The following is a 15,729-nucleotide window of genomic DNA, read 5'->3' on the forward strand; positions in this document are numbered from 1 at the left end:
AGGGATCAGAGCATACAATATGATATTCTGGAGGGCAAAGGAGATTGAATTATAATCAAGGATCAACTGCCCATAAAGTTCAATACATTTTGTCAGGGAGAAAATGATGGATTTTCAGAGAAATAGAGGACTTTCAAGATTATCTAATAAAAAGATCAAAATTGAACAGAAAATTTGGTCTTAAAATACGTGACCTAAGAGATGCATAAAAGGTAAACAAAAATAAAAAAAAAATAGTCAATAAGACCAAACCATTTACATCCCTACATGGGAAGATAATACTTATAACTCTTATGAAATGTGATTCTATTTGAACAATTGAAAGTAGCATACTTAGAAGTGTGGGTAAAAAATGTTTATGACATGATGATACTTAATAGCTCTTGAAAATTATATTTTAATTAGGATAGTTGAAAGGAGTACACTTAGAAGTTGAGGGTTTAAATTGATTATTATATGATTTTATTTATAACATTTAAAAATTATTTATTTAAGGCAAAGGGGTAAAGTGACTTGCCAAAGGTCACACAGCTAGGAAATTATTAAATGTCTGAGACTGGATTTGAATTCAGGTTCTCCTGACTCCAGGACTGGTGCTCTATCCTTTTAGCCACCTAGCTACCCCAATATGTATTATTTTGAAGAATTGTTATTCTATTAAAACAGTTGAAAGGAATATACCCAGAGAATCTGTGTGTGTGTGTGTGTGTGTGTGTGTGTGCGTGTGTGTGTATGTGTGTGTTAAAAACAGGTAATTAAGAAATGATAGGGGCGGCTAGGTGGCACAATGGATAGAGCAACAGCCCTGGAGTCAGAAAGACCTGAGTTCAAATCCAGACTAGGACATTTTTAAAATTACCTAGCAGTATAACCTTTGGCAAGCCACTTAACCCTCTTGTCTTGCAAATACTAAAAAATAATTGATAAAAAGGATTATATTTCAAGAAGGTGTAGGCAGAAAAGGGGAAATAACACCTCATAAAGAGGCACAAAAGATGTTTTTTAGTAGACGGAAAGTAGAGAGAAGTTGAGCACTGGGTGCATATTAACAGATTTGGCTCAAAAGGAGGATATTTCCATTTGGATTTAGAAATTTATTTTATCTTACATGGAACTAGGAGGGGAAAGAGGAAAGAAAAAGGAAGGAGTGGCTAGTAGAAGGAACAGAAGAAGGGAGGGTAGAAGTAGCAGGAGATGGAGGAAAAAGAGACAGGGACTGATAGAAGGAAAGATGGATTAAGGGAGGGGACAATTAGATGCAATACACTGGTGAGGAGGACTAAGGTGACAGAAGAGAGAAAAGAACAAATGGGTAAAGATGAGATGGAGATGGAGGGAGATTCTTAATCATAACTATGAATGGAACTTGATAGAAGAATGGAATGGAAACCAGAATCCTTCAAAATATTATTTATAAGAAACACATTGGAAGCAGAACGATACCCAGAATAAAGATAAAAGCAGAGTGCAGAATATATTATGCTTCAGTTGAAGTTAACAAAAAAAAAACAAGATTAGTAAACCTGACTTTTGACAAAGAAAAAGAATAGATTTAATTAAATGGAATAAAGAAGGAAATTATATTTTTAAAAGTAATATAGACAATGAAGTAATATCAATATTAAACATATTTGCACCAAGTGATATAGCACCCACATTCTTAGAGGAGAAGCTAAATGAGCTAGATACAAAACTATATTAGTTGGGGCCCTTATCCTCCTTCTCTCAGGATAAGATAAATTCAGTAGCAAAATAGACAAGATAAAAAGGAGATGAATAGAATTTTGGAAAAGTTAGAAATGAAAGATGTCTGAAGAAAACTGAATGAGAACAAAAATGAATATACTTTCTTTTCTGTGGTACTTGGAACCTACGCAAAAATTTATCATGTATCATATAAACTTCATAATCACAGGCAAATAGTCTGAAATCATAAAGGTATGTTTTTCAAATCATGAGACAATAAAAATTCTATGAAATAAAGGAGAAAAGAAAGATAAAATAATATTTACTTAGCAAGTAAATAGCCTAATTTTAACCAATTAGTGAATCAAGCAAGTTTCATCCAAAACAATGACAATGATGAGACATCATATAAAACTTGTAAGATGCAACCAAAGCAGTTATTAGGTGGACTCTAACATCTCTAAATGCTTGCATGAATAAAATGGATAAAGACAGGATCAATAAATTGGATATGTACTTAAAAAAACAAATTAAAAATTCTCAATTAAAATTAGAAATTCTGAAAATAATAGGAATAAAACTGAAATTGAGAAAAGTGTTGAACTAATAACTAAAACTAAATTGGTGTGTACAAGAATGTCAATAAAAAGACAAACCATTAGTTAATTTGTTTTAGAAAAAGAAAATATAAAATTAAATTAACAATAGCAAAAAATGAAAAAGGTATACTCACCACTAATGAGGAAGAAATTAAAGTATTAATTCAAAACAATTTGCCCAATTTTGCCAATAAACCCAACAATATATGTGAAATGGATGAATATTTATGAAACAAAATTGCTCAGATTAACAGAAGAGGAAATTAATTATTTAAATAACCCCATTTCAGAAAAAAGAAATTGAATAAGTCATTAATAAACTCCCTAAGCAAAAAATCCCAGAAGCAGAGAGATTTACATGTGAATTCTATCATTTAAAGAACAATTCTAATTCTATTCAAAGCAAAAGAGTTCTGCCAATGCCAAATTCCTTTTATAACATCAACATTGTACCAATATTTATACAAGGAAGAGATAAAACAGGCAAAGAAAATTAGAGACTAATTTCCCTAATGAATATTAATGTAAAAATTTTAAATGAAATATTAGGAAAGTGAGTACAACAACTTATCTCTAGAATAATAAACAATAATCAGGTAGTATTTATATCAGGAATGCAAGGATGGTTCATTATTAGATAAACAATCAGCATAATTGACTATATCAATTACAAAACTCACAGAAAACATGATTATCTTGATAGTTGCTGAAAAACTATTTGACAAAAATGCAGCGTCCATTCCTATTACAAACACTAGAGAACAGGAATAAACGGACTTTTCCTTAAAATGTAATCATTATCTATCTAAAACCATTTACAAGCATTATGTGTAATGGGGAAAAACTAGAAGCTTTCTCAATAATATCAGGAGTGAAACAAATATGGTTACTATGTAATCATTATTATTCAACTGTTTATTAGAAAAGTTAGCTTTATAGCTTCTCTGATAGACTTATGGTAAAGAATGTGATCCATCCCAGAGAGAGTTGATAGTATGTAAATACAAATTGAAGTACACTTTTTTTTCCTCTCACTTTATTTTTCTTGAGGGTTCACCATCTTTGTGGGAGGAGGAAGGATTATGCTTATTTTTACAATGAAACTATTGTAATAATGTGAAAATGAATGAACAATTTTAATGAATAAAAGAAAATCTTAGTATCAGCAATAAGAGAAGAAAAAGGAAGCAATAGGCAATGAGGAAATAAAATTCATTTTTTACAGATTATATGATAATATACTCAGAGAATCCTAGAAAATCAACTAAAAAAGATTTACTTGTGTGCTTTCCTTTCCTTATTATGCTGTTATTGCTGTTTGGCACATAAAGGACACCTTCTTTCCTCTTTTTCAGTTATTACTGCCTTCACTCAATCAGCTTCAAAAATAGCAGGTGAAAATAAGGAAACAAAGAAGACTGTGACATGTATGTGACATTGCTTTAATGGAGTAAAATGTGGTAGTGAATTGCTAAGGGAAATGGTGGCTTATGATAATACTATATATCACTCCCACCAAGAGTAATCAGGGTGGGAGGCACATAAAGAGCAAAGAGTCTAATTTTTTTTGAAGTTATAGGCATTAGCTTGCATAAATGACATTCTGAGAATATTATCATTTACAACTCTGTCACCCTCATCACTTTTTTCATTTAATTTGCATATTCATTTGCATAGATATACATATATCATCAGCAGTCTGTGTTGTTTATACATTTAGACTTAAAAATAACTTTACTATCTTTGAAGTTATGACTTCTTGCTTTAATTTGCTTATTTTTATTTCCTTTTTTTTCTACTCTTCTGTTGGTGACTAGTGAATGGTGTTCCAAATGCCCATTATCTTTCTTCATTCAAAGACAGTATTTTAATTAAGTAACTTTCCATTAAAATGAAATTAATATATAAAACATCAAAGAGTTTGTATAGAATACCAATTTAGCTGAATTCTAGCTTGAAAGGGAATCCATTGGTTTTAAGGGCCTATTGTTTTGTAAACACAATTGATACTCATATAGGCATTTTTCCTATTCTTTTATTCCACCTATCAATATGATAACAGAAATATGGAGAGCTATTTTTTTTACATTTATTAAAGCAACAGGAAAGGAATCTTCAGAGGATGCACAGATTGATAGATATTGAAACTTGTATGAATCAGAACAGTAGGGGAAAGCAGAAGTCAATAGGGCAGATGAAGAACTCAGCAATTTGCTTTTTGAACTAATTATTAATGATAACTCTTATATAATGAAAAGGTTAAAAAACTCTTCCCTTCTTCCCACTTGCCACCTACATTGCATGAGTTTCCTATTCCCATCAGAACTTATACTCAATGAGAACAGATATTATATTTTTGCCTGTATTTGTATTCCCAATGCTTAGAACATTGCCTGACAAGTTAATAAGGATTCAATAAATGCTTTCTGATTGGTGGTTTATCATTGTATTTATTGGGGTTCTAAATTTTTCAAAGTTGTTTATAAATATTATCATATAATAAGCTATCAATCAATATTGTTAATTTATATAGTATTATGATATATTGCAATGTGACTAAATCTACTTATGAGTAATTAATGTTTCTCTAATTATTTAGGTCTGTGTTTATTTTTGCAAAGAAAGTCATGAACTAAGGTTCATATAAGCCCTTCAAAAGACAACCTTTTGGGACCTCAACAAATCACATTACTCTTGTTAAAACAATGTGCGGGAGAATAATATGATCTCAAAGATTACTCTATGCTCTAAATTCTATATTGATATGATTAGGAAGTTTTGATGCATTTTTTCAATATGATCTATGAATAGAGGTATTTGGAGAATCTCTCTGGTAAGACTTGTTTGATTCGGATCCTGTATAAAACACATTCCATATCACTGACTTACTCTCTAAGTAAGCATGTATCTACTTACTTTGTTTCTTGATGCCAATGCACACAAAATCATTGAAAAATTATACCTGTAGTTCCATTTGTGATAGTCTTGCATAATTTAAATAAATAAATTAGAAGATACCTTATTTTAGTAAAATCTTTGAAATCACATTTGAATCCATTGTATCAAATGAGAATTTGAAATAAAAATGGGAGCAGTGGGATTTTCTATAAGTACACTTCTAAGTAAACTACATGATTATGAAAATATAGGCTATAAAAATCACATGCCAAATATAAGCCTTTTCTTTTCTTATCATATATTCAACATAACCCAATACTTTTGGATGTATAGAATATTCTGAAATAGCTTAAGCATATGAGAAAATAGAGGGTCAGCTAGGTGGCACATTGAATAGGGCACTGACCCTGGAGTCAGGAGGATCTGAGTCCAAATCAGTCCTCAGACCTTTAATAATTAATTAGCTATGTGATCTTGGTCAAATCACTTAATAACATTGTCTTTCAAAAATAAAGATAGAAGGGGTGGCTAGGTGGCATAGTGGATAAAGCACCAGCCTTGGAGTCAGGAGTACCTGGGTTCAAATCCGGTCTCAGACACTTAATAATTACCTAGCTGTGTGGCCTTGAGCAAGCCACTTAACCCCATTTGCCTTGCAAAAAAAACAAACCTAAAATAAAATAAAATAAAATAGAGAAAAAAAGAGAAAATAAACATATAATTTTATAGTTTCTATCTTAGTCACTTAAAATAATGCAAATAAATTTGCCTTTTCTTTAGATTAATCTTAGAAATAATATAAAATGTTTTTAAATTATATAACTGATGGCATTGGATTAATCAGTATATATATTAATTTATTTTATTTATAATAGATTTATTTTTCCAACTTCATGTTTAGATACTTTAATTTTTTAAGTTTGTGAGTTCCACATTTTTCTCCCTTCCTTCTTATCCCCCTCCCCTGGGAAGAAAGTAATTCTCTATAGGTTATATATATGTTGAAATATGTGTATATACATATATATATATGTTGAAAATTTTCCACATTAATCATATTGTAATTATAAAAATGGAAAATAATATGATTTGATTTGCATTTAGGCCTTCTAATTACATTTTGTTAGATGATATTTTCCATCACATATCCCTTTATAATTTTCTTTGAATATTTTAGTTCTGAGAAGAACAAAAGCACCATAGCTGTTCATCATACAATGTTGTTCTTATTATGTACAATGTTCTTCTGGTTCTGCTCGCCTTACTTAGCATCAGTTTATTCATGTCTTTCCAAAGTTTGTGGAGTCAAGACCCTCATGATTTCTTCCAGTATAATAGTATTCTATCATATTTACATAACCTAATTTGTTAGGTCATTGATCAATTGATTGGTATACTTTCAATTTCCATTTTTCTTCTGTATAATGTTTTATCATTTTAAAAATTAATTAATTTTTTATCCATGCACATGTATATTTTTAAGTAGCAAAGTTGCCTTCCCTTCCCACCACCCTCTTCTTAGTGATGAACCATAAAGTTAGTACATACATATTTTTGATAAACATGTTCTATAAACATGTTTAAAGATTAGTCATTTCAAGATGAGGATTTATGATTAATGGAAAGAGATACATAAGAGATTATTTTATGAAATGGTTATCAGATCATGAAGGGTTGTTTTATTGTTGTTTTGCTTTGGTTTTCTTCCTCTGGATGGGGATAACATTGTCCATATCCAGGCTAATACAGGTGTCCTAGCTCTCTGAACTACTGAGAGAAGCTGCTTCTACCAAGGTAGATCATCTCACAATGTTGTTGTTAATGTGCACATTATTCTCTTGGTTCTTCTCCCTTCACTCAATATCAGATCCTGTAAGTCATTCAGTGCTTCTCTAGAATACAATCATTTATGATTTCTTATAGAACAATAATATTCCATATTATTCATGTACTATAACTTGTTAAGACATCCCCCAATGGATGAACATCCATTCATTTTCCAATTCTTTGCCACTACAAAAAGAGCTACAATGAATATTTTGGAAGATGTAGGAGTTTTTCCATTTTTAAAAATTCCTTCTGGATATAGCCCTAGAAATGGAATTGCTGGATCAAAGGGCATAAACAGTTTTATTGTTCTTTGGGTATAGTTCCATATTGTTCTCCTGAATGGTCGAATCTATTCACAACTCCTCCAGCAATGCATCAATCATCCCAATCTTCCCACAACCTCTCCAACATTGATCATTTCCCCTTTTTTCTCATCTTGACCAATCTGATGAGTGTGAGGTGATATCTCATTGTTGTTTTAATGTGCATTTTTTCTGATCAGTAATGATTTTCAGCATTTTTATATGATTATACTTAGCTTTATTTCATTTGCAAAACTTCTATTCATATCCTTAGACCATTTTGTCAATTGAGGAATGACTTGAAACCTTATAAGTTTGACACAATTCTCTATATTTTTAGAAATGAGACCTTTACCAGAACTGCTAGTTCTGAAGATTATTTTCCCTGTTTTCTGTTTTCCTTCTAATTTTGGCATCGTTGTTTATATTGGTGCAAAAACTTCCTGATTTAATATAGCCCAAATCATTTATTTTGCAGTTAATAATACTCTAATTCCTGTTTGGCCATATATTTATCCCCTTCTCATGGATCTAATAGAAAAGAGTATTCCTTGGTCTATTAATTTCTCTCTGCTTTTGCCCTTTATGTCTAAATACTGTACCCATTTTGACCTTATTTTTGTATATTGTGTGAAATGTGGGTCCATGCCTATTTTTTGTTTTTGTTAGCCAGTGGGTTTAAGTGACTTGCCCAAGGTCACACAGCTAGACAATTATTGGGTAATTATTAAGTGTCTGAGGCCACTATGCCTAGTTTTTGTCATACCATTTTACAGTTTTATCAATAATTTTGATCAAATAATGAGTTTTTATTCCAGAAGCTGATGTCTTTGGATTTGTCAAACATTAGATTGCTGTAGTCATTTACTACTGTTGCTTTTGAACCTCTCCTAATCCACTGATGCATTACTCTATTTCTTAACCAATAACAGGCAGTTTTAATGAATGCCACTTTATAAAACTATGCTATAAAGTATAGTATAGTTTTAGATTTGGTAGAGTTAGGTCACCTTCCTTTACATTTTTTTCATCAGTTCCCTTGTAATTCTTGATGTTTTTTTGCTCCAGATGAATGGTGTTACTAATTTTTTAACATGGTAAAGAAGTTATTTGGTATGGCACTGAATAAATAATTTAATTTGTTTATAATTGTCATTTTTGTTATATTAGCTAGACCAAACATTGAGCAATGACATTTTTCTAATTATTTAGATCTGACTTAATTTGTATGAGTAATAATTTATAATTGTGTTAAGATTTTATATTTATAATTGTATTTATAGTTATATTTGTCCTGGGAGGGAGATTCCCATTTTCTTAGTGCTGTCTATAGTTACTTTAAATGGAACTTCTACTTTTATCTCTTGCCCTTGGGCTTTGTTGCTCATATATAGAAATATTGATGATTTATATAGATTTATTTATATCCTGTTGCTTTACTGAATTTGTTAACTGTTTCAAGAAGTTTTTCAGATGATTTTCTTAGATTCTCGAATTATGCCATCAAATCATCTGCAAAGAGTAAAAGTTTTGCTTCCTCATTGCCAATTCTGATTCTTTCAATTCCTTTTTCTTCTCCTATTGCTACAGCTAGCATTTCTAATACTATGTTGAATAATAATGGTGATAATAGACATCTTCTTTACACCCCTGATTTTAATGGAAATGCTCCATGTTATTCCCATTACATATAATATTTGCTGATGGTTTTAGATAGTATTTACTATTTTAAAGAAAACTCCATTTATTGCTCAAGTTTTTAGTGGGTTTTTTTAATAGGATTGGATACAGTATTTTATCAAAGGCTTTTTCCAGCATCATTTCAGAAAATTATATGATTTCTGTTGTTTTTGCTATTGATATGTTCAATTGTGTTGAGTGTTTTCCTAATATTGGACCATCCCTGACTACCTTGTAGAAATCCGATCTGATCATAATGTGTAATACTAGTAATAATTTGTTATAGGTTCATTGCTAAATTTTATTTAAATTTTTTGCATCAATAATCATTAGGGAGATTGGTCCATAATTTTCTTTGTCTGTTTTGATTTTTCTTGGCATCGATATCAGAACCCTATTGGTGTCATAAAAGGAGTTTTACAGAAAGCCTATTTTTTAAATAGTTTATATAGAGTAGGAATTAATTTTTCCTTAAATGTTTGGTAGAATTCACTTTTAAATCCATCTGTAACTTGGAGACTTTTTCTTATAGAGTGTATTAATGGCTTCAATATTAATGGCTTTCAATAGTTTATTTCATCTTCTGTTAAGTTGGACAGTTTGCACTTTTTTAAAATATTCATCCATTTCACTCAGTTTATACAATTTATTGGCATACAGTTCAGCAATTTAGCTCTGAATTATCTTTTCAATTTCCTCCTCATTGGTGGCTAGCTCACCCTTTTCATTCTTGATATTGGTAATTTGGTTATGTTAGGATTTTATAAATCAGGTTACCCAAAGGTTTGTCTATTTTATTAGCTTTTTCATTAAACCAACTCTTAATTTTATTTATGAGGTCAATAATTTTCTTCCTTTCAATTTTATTAATCTCTCCCTTGATTTTCATAATTTCTAATTCATTATTTAATTGGGAATCTTTAATTTGTTTTTTCCCTAGATATTTTTTGTTGCATACACAATTCATTGATCTCTTCTTTCTCTATTTTATTCATATAGGCTTTTATAAATGTAAAGTTTCCCCTCAAAACTGCCTTGGTTGTGTCCCATATATTTTGACCTGATGTCTCAGAAATATCAGTTTCTTGGTTATCATTTTTGATTATTTCGTATTGCCTGTTTGATCCACTCAATATTTAAGATGTAGTTGTTTTATTTCAATTAGTTTTTGGCTTATCATTCCCTGACCCTTTATTACATGTAATTTTTATTGCATCATGGTCTGAGAAGTATATACTTATTATTATTTCCTTTCTGTATTTGATTAAAAGATTTTTGTGGGGTAGCTAGGTGGCGCAGTGGATAGAGCACCGGCCTTGCAGTCAGGAGTACCTGGGTACAAATCCGACCTCAGACACTTAATAATTACCTAGCTGTGTGGCCTTGGGCAAGCCACTTAACCCCATTGCCTTGAAAAATGCAAAAAAAAAAAGATTTTTGTGACCTAGTACATGGTCAATTTTGGTATAGGTGCCATGTACTCCTGAGAGTAAGGTTTCTATCCCATTTAAGGATTCTCCAGAGATCTATCATATGTAAGTTTTATAAGATTTCATTTATCTTTTTAACTTCATTCTTGCTTATTTGTGGTTAGATTTATCTGGTTCTGAAAGAGGGAGATTGAAGCCCCCTTTATTAAAGTTTTGCTGTTTATATCTCCTTGAATTCCCTCAGCTTTTCCTCTAGGAATTTTTATGCTATACCACTATGTGCTACAAGTTTAGTAATGATATAGCTTCATTACCAATGGTGCCTTTTAAGGAGATGTAGTTTTTTTTCCCCAGGGCAGAGCCAATATGGCAACAGGAGAACAGCTTTTCCTAGGAACTCTTTCCAAAATATTTCACAAACATTAAAATTATGACTCTAAGTAAATATTCAAGAGACTTAACCCACAGAAAGATCTAGTGAGGCAATTCTCCAGCCCAAAGCAACTGGAAAATCATGGGAAGGCTCTTTTCCACATGGTTGGAGGGGGTGGCAGTGCTGGAGTAAAGGAACTCCTGCCTTCTGGAACAGCCTGCAGGGTGCCTAGTTCCCTGGGAGCTCCAGTTTCTGGCAGCAAAAGTAGTTTCCTGATCTGCCAATTTAGAGAGCACCAAGCACAACTTGGAAGATCAACAGAGGAAACCTCTGCCAATTTGTGTGCAAATCCCAGGCCAATGTGACACTCCTCAGCATAAGCACAACCCTCAGTAAAGCCCAGATCCCAGGAAAAGGAGGTAGGCCCACACAGCTTCTCAGCAGTGACCAATCCAGCAGTTGCTTCCAGAGGGTTCAGTCCATGGAAGGTAAGGGATTGGGGGAAGACTGTCATAATCTCTCCTCTGTCCCTGGGACAGTTATCTGGTACTCTGTCCATATTTAGACACTGGTCTTAATCTGAGCACCCATACTGTCAGGGACCTTCCTCACAACCTCCAGGGCAGAAGGGCCAGCATGTGGTTATCCACAGTCCAGGGTATAGATAGGAAAGAAGAGCCTCCCATAAGACCATGAAGGAACTAAGGTCATTGTAGGATGTTTCAAGAATACTAAAAAACTCAGTAAGCACCCCAAAACCCAGTCACAGGCTGGAGAAATGAGTAAACAGAAAAAAAATTTAAACCTGACCATAGACAATTACTTTGGTCTCATGGGGGAATCAAAATACATGTTCAGAAAATGAAAAAGTCCATTTAAAGCCTGCAAGAAATATAAAAGTTGGACTCAGGCTATGACAGAGCTTAAAAATGATTTTAAAAATCAAGTAAGTTGGGGCAGCTAGGTGGCACAGGGAATAGAGCACCGGCCCTGGAGTCAGGAGTACCTGAGTTCAAATCTGGTCTCAGACACTTAATAATTACCTAGCTGTGTGGCCTTGAGCAAGCCACTTAACCCCATTGCCTTACAAAAAACAAAAGAATACAAACTCCTTGAAGGCAGAAATTTTGGAAGGCTAGGTGGCTCAGTGGATAAAGCACTGGCCCTGGAGTCAGGAGTACCTGAGTTCAAATCTGGCCTCAGACACTTAATAATTACCTAGCTGTGTGGCCTTGGGCAAGCCACTTAACCCCATTTGCCTTGCAAAGAAAACCTAAAAAAAATCAAGTAAATGAGGGTAGAGGAAAAATTGGGAAGATAAATGAGAATGATGCAGGAAAAACATGATAACCAAGTCAGCAGCTTAGTCAAAAATATCCCCCAAAATGCTGAAGAAAACAACATGTTAAAACCCAGTTTAGGTCCATTGGATAAAACAATCCAAAATGTTAATGAAGAAAAGAGTTCTTTAAAAAGCAGAACTGGCCAGATGGAAAAGCTGATAAGAAAGCTCTCTGAGGAAAACAAATCCTTCAAATATAGAACAGAGCTAAAGAAAGCCCATGACTGTTGCGAGGAATCAAGACATAATAATTCCATACCAAAAGAATGAAAAACTAGAAGAAATGTGAAATATCTCATTGAAAAAAAGCAATTGATCTGGAAAACAGAACCAGGAATAGCAATTGAAAATTTATTGGGCTACCTGAAAGTCATAATAAGGAAAATTGCCTTGATATCCTAGAAGCAGAGGGTAAAATAAAAATTGACAGAACCCACGATCTCCTCCTGAAAGAGTTCCCCAAAAAATAACCCCCAGGAATATTATAGTCAAGTTCAAGACCTCCCAAATCAAAGAGAAAAGCAACCAGAAGGGAACAATTCAAATATTGTGCAGCTACAGTCAAGGAACACACAGGACTTAGCAGCATCCACATTAAGGACTTGTAGGGCTTGGAATATAACATTCTGGAAGGACACAGACATTTGAATGCAACTGAGAATCAACTACCCAGCAAAACTGAACATCCTCTTCCAAGGGAAAAGATGGATATTCAATGAAATAATGGAAATTTGAATTTTCCTGTTGAAATGATCAGAGCTGAACAGAAAGTTTGATCTTCAATTACAGGACTCAGATGAAACATAGAGAAGGTAGACAAGAAGGGTAAATTATGAGGGATTTAATGATGATGAAGTGTGTGTATTCCTACATGGAAAGATGATACTGATAAGACTCATATCAACATTCTAATTTATTAGAGTAGATAGAAGGGGCATATTTAGTCAAGGCACCAGAGAGTGCTGAATTTGAAGGTATAATATATTGTAAAAATGGAGTGAATGGATGAAAGGGAATTGTACTGGGAGAAAGAAAGGAGAGGTAGAATAGGCAAAGATATTTCATGTAAAAGAGTCAAGAAATAGCTTTTGCAATGATATAGAAGGGGGAAGATGAGGGGGGAAATGAGGGTGCCTTCATTCTCATCAGGAATGATTTAGATGGGAAAAAGCATATATATATATATATATATATATATATATATATATATATATATATATATATATAATTTATACTCAGAGTATAAAAATCTAGAAGGTAAAGGAAAGGGTATGGCAGTCATAGGTGATAGAGGAGAAGGTAGATCATGGGAGGGGATAGTCAGATATAACATATTTTCTTTTTTTACTTTTTGTTAGGTGGTGGGATTGGATAGCCTGTTTTGGACCACAGGGCTGGGTGTTTGCTGAGTCTCTGGAGTGGAATGTATGCTTGGTGCCTCCTGGCCCCAGGGTCAGTGCTCTGTCCACTGCACCACTCAGCTGCCTCAGAGAATATTTTTGAAGAGGGACAGAGTGAAAAGAGAGAGAAAATATAGTAAATAATAGTGGGGAGGAATGAATGGAGGGAATTACAATCATCAACAGCAATTGTGGAAAAATATGAAAGTAACTTCTCTGATGGATTTATAATAAAGAATGCAATCCATCCCAGAGTCAGAGCTGATGGTATCAGAACACAGATTGAAGCACATTTTTTCTCTCTCTTTCACTTTATTTCTCATGAAGCTTCATATTTTTGTTGGGGATGAGGTGGATTTTATTTATTCTTACAACAAGAATATTTTAGATATGTGTAAATAAATAAAAAATAAAGAGAAAAAATACATTTTTCCAACTGAAAAAAAAAAGATGTAGTTTCCTTCCTTATACCTTTTAATGAGTTTGAGTTTTTGCTTTTACTTTATCTGAGATCAGGACCACTAACCCTGATTATTTTAGTTCAGCTGAGGTATAATATTTTTTGAATCAACTTTTTACTTTTATCCTCTGTCTTTTGTAAACAACATATTGCAGGATTTTGGTTTTTAATCCATTCTCTTATCTATTTCCATTTCATGGAACAGTTCATTCCATTCACATTTACATTTTAGATTACTAATTCTGTATTTTCCTCTGTGCTATTGTTCTCCATTAATATTTTTCTCTTTCCTTTCCTCTAATTCTTCCTCATCAAAATTTTATTTCCTTTCTCCTTCAACTGTTATTTTAAAATTTAACTTTCATTTTTTATCAATTATGCCTTTGTCTTTCCTTTCAGCAGTCCTTTCTTCCCTTATCTTTCCCTTCCCCCTGCCCCACTTACCTGTATAATAGGATAAAATTTTAATCCCAGATGGGAATGTATCTTATTCCCTCTCTTTGCCAAAACTATTGAATAAATTTTACTCAATGTTTACAATCTTCAGTCTTTCCCTGTACAATTATGAACCTTTGTGTCTCTTTAACTATTGTCAATTACATGCTAATACTATTAATCAGGTATTTTCAATCAGAGTTTGATTATTTGATTGCTTGATAAGCTCATATTATTATCAAGGTATCCTTACAGATTAATTGCTTAATTGCTTGATAAGAAGTATTATCTCAAACTGCATCAAATTATACTTATAATCATTTTTTAACTTTATCCCCTTTTCAAGTACCCTCTAAGTATACAGAATTCTCCTTATGAACTAAAGTATCATTCATATCCAAATCTTTTTAAAATTATTTATGCCCCTCCCCCAGGCCTGTTTTTTCTCATACTTTATCCCCCACACCCAAAGTATTTAATCTCTTGTTAAGTGAAGCATGAATTAACTCAAACCCTGATCTAATTAAGATCTCTTAAGTACTGGGAGACTCTGGAGGTCTCACTTGGAAATTTTTCAAATGATTGCAAGTAATATGGACATTGACTCGGTTCACCCAGTTTATGAAGCCCTCATTAGACAAAGTGCTAAGTTTTTGTCAGTACATCAGAATTAAAGTGGGCCAAAAGATACTGAGTCATTTAAATTTAAATTTAATACCCAATATTTTCATCAGAGTTTTTTGTCTCAAACATAGTAATGTCATCTTGAAGCTCATCAATGGTGAGAGAAGACTCAATGATACCCATATCCTTTAAGTCCAAACTTTTCAATTTTATTTGGCCTTTTAATTATCCTGAAAGAAGTAAATTACACAAGAATTAGAAGTGTTATGTCTTCCCTTTTTTAGTTGTTTGCAATCTGAGTGTCTTGCCCAACATTTGTTTTGTTTTCCTTTGTTTTTTCCTTCCTCTTTTCATTGACTTTTTATGCAAATCTTGAGTCATGTATTTGGTGATTGAATTCTCTGTTCAGTTCTGGTCTATATGTCAGGAAATTCTGGATGTCCTCCATTTCATTGAACATTAAGCTTTTTCCCTGACAATGTATGTTGAATTTTGTAGGGTAGTACATTCTGAGTTGTAATCCCAGGTCCTTTGTTCTCTGATTTATGATATTTTTAGATCTTCCGATTCCCCAATATTGAGGTTGATAGATCCTCTGTGAGTCTGATTTTGTTTCCTTTGTATCTGAATTGTTTTCTTTTTGCTGCTGGCAATATTTTCCCCTTTGTTT

This window comes from Macrotis lagotis, chromosome 8 (assembly GCF_037893015.1).
Source record: "Macrotis lagotis isolate mMagLag1 chromosome 8, bilby.v1.9.chrom.fasta, whole genome shotgun sequence".
NCBI classification, from domain to species: Eukaryota; Metazoa; Chordata; class Mammalia; order Peramelemorphia; family Peramelidae; genus Macrotis; species Macrotis lagotis.